The following is a 2814-nucleotide window of genomic DNA, read 5'->3' as shown; positions in this document are numbered from 1 at the left end:
AATAATTGTCAAATTATTAAGATGCAAAATTATTGATTTACTCAATAGATTTCCATATATTATTTATATATCAAGTAATAAATTGAAATTATATTATTTACCTAGTTAATAATACTATTACTAATAATTATTTTTTTGCATTGATTTTTAAATCAATTATTAAATAATTATTTTTGTTAAGATAATTGTTTATAAATTATTTCAAATTATATTTTGTTAAGATATAATTATTTAGATTATTACTCATAGCACGGGTATAATTTCATTTTATACCAATTAATCAATTATAATTATATGACACAGGTGTAATTTTAATTTTATCCACCGATTATTGGCAAATAAATTTTATTCTAATTATAAATAAAATCTGTTTTTATTGGTAAATAAATTGTCTTTAGGTCAACGATTTAATATATGTGTAGGTTCATTTTTTGTCAAATATAATGAAAATACAAATAAAGAAATAAAGGATAAAAATAAACTTAATAATATTTGACACTACTTCATTTTATTAAATTATTTAAAAATAGCACATCCACAAAAAATAATCGTAATATATAAATTGAGGCAATAATTTAAAATTCTATAATTATAATTTAATCAAATACTAATAGTAAAACTAAATTACCTAAATAATATTGAACCTATTATAATCCTTAGTCACGTATAGTATAGAATCATTCTTGTAACGACAACAAACTGAAATAACATCGTAAGTTTCAATATTTAGAATTCGTGCAAAATCAGACCATCCTCTTGTTAGATAAGCTTCATCATCCGCTATCCATGCAATGCAGCAAGGTATAGAATTGCCACACCGAGAAACCAAACTAACTCTTATTCCCCTCAATGGCATTGCATGCATGCAAAAGAAAGCTGATAATTTCTTAAAAAAATAAAATATGTTAAAAAATTATTCTAATAATGAACGGCTTAAACTAAAAAAATTTAAATATATTACCAATCGTTGAAATTGCATTTCTGAACTTGTCACGAATTTAGCAAAACTGAGGGAATTCAATTTCATTATATGCTCCACTTCGAAGATTTTCGGGCAGACGTAAAAAGCATAGAGGGGATGGAACTTGAACTTGCCCTATAAAATTCCATGGATGTAATTCCTCAATCAAAAATTGAGCTCTTCCTAAGAAATCTAACTTTAACCACATCCATTGGGTTGGTCATAATAGGTGAGTAGATCCAACCATCCTTCGATAAAGTAGAGACTATTGCCTATTCTTTGAACGCTTACATCCATGTAGTTGGAACCCGAATCAGTGAAGACAACTCGATGAGGCATTTCATGGATGTGATGCATTGTAAATAATTGTGGCAAAAGACAATCGAACTGAAATATTAGACGATAAGAATAACTTAGAGTAACAACAATTAAAAAATTATCAAAAAAATAATATAATAGAATGAGTATATGAAAAATATTATAAAAAATTATAAATTGTACCTTAAAAGGATCAACTTCAATAAAAAAACGAAAAATACATTCTTATTCTATGAAGTAGTAAAAAAAATACTAAATATAAAATTATGAATTGACTCTCAAATTTAGATTCATGTACAACAGAAAAACACTATATATAGACTTTAGTAAAACAAAAATAAATATGTAAATTACCTATTATTAAGGTAATTTTTTAATAATGAAATAAATATTGATTTGATACAATTATAATGAATATATGTTCCTAAATTAGTATAATTATATATTAATTTTTTTAGTATTAATTATAATATAATTACAATAAAATAATTTAGAATAGAAAAAAATATTCGTTTTAGAGAAAAAAAGGAGGCATAAAAAATCGACACGTCATCTTTAGTAGTTAGAAAAAAACCCAATTTTAGTATATTAAGTAGATAAATATTAAGAGTTTATTGTTTTCTCGGTCGATTGACAGAAAGAGTATTAATAAGCCAAGCATAGAAAGCTATTGGGCTTCGTAAAAAAAGATAAACATTGGGCTTTCTCAGTTATTTGAGTTTATTTTCCAGAGTTCTTAAAAAGGTACCAAAATCCACTACCAAAAAAGTACCAAAATCAAATAAAAAGAAAAAAACCAAACCGCCATTCGAATTTTGAATATCTTGACAAAAACTTCTCCACTTTTGTTAACGACAAAATTATAGTACTATTAGTCTATTACTATCCAACCCTAAATTATAAACCATAGTTTCCTAATTAATTAATGTAAAATAACTAAATTAACCTTCTCACCGGAAACCAACACCAAATCTCTCCCATCTGCTTTCTCTTATTCAAATCTCCATCATCATCTTTACAAGAAGGTCTCTCTCTACTTGCATTCCACAAAATATTTTTGTTAGTTAAATATATTTTAATTTTGAATTTTTTAATTAGTCCAACCATGTAGTTAGTACTAACAATGATATTTTAGAGACTAATTAATTTGTTAGCAAAAGAATTCTTTGGAGATTGGTATTTCAAATATATTTTTTTTCGGTGTAACAAGAAAAAAACACTCACTAAATATAAAAAAGAGATGTTAGGCTTTTTGACCAATGAAAAACAGGTTAAATCCGAAAAAAAAAGAGAAGTTGAGATAGATGCCAAAACATATCTTGATCTTATTACAATTTTAAGGGTCTTAATTTTATAACTTCATAATATCTTAGCACGCAAAAAAAAAAAAGAAAAAAAGAAAAAAAAGAAGAGATAATGAAATTCGAACTTTTTTTTTTCCATGTTGCAATAATTAAAAGACAACCATCACATTACTATACTATATAGTTAATAAAAATCCTAGGGGCAAAGAAGAGATACACAAATGAAGAATA

Source organism: Arachis duranensis, chromosome 3 (assembly GCF_000817695.3).
Source record: "Arachis duranensis cultivar V14167 chromosome 3, aradu.V14167.gnm2.J7QH, whole genome shotgun sequence".
Classification (NCBI taxonomy): Eukaryota; Viridiplantae; Streptophyta; class Magnoliopsida; order Fabales; family Fabaceae; genus Arachis; species Arachis duranensis.
This window is presented reverse-complemented; position numbering follows the sequence as displayed.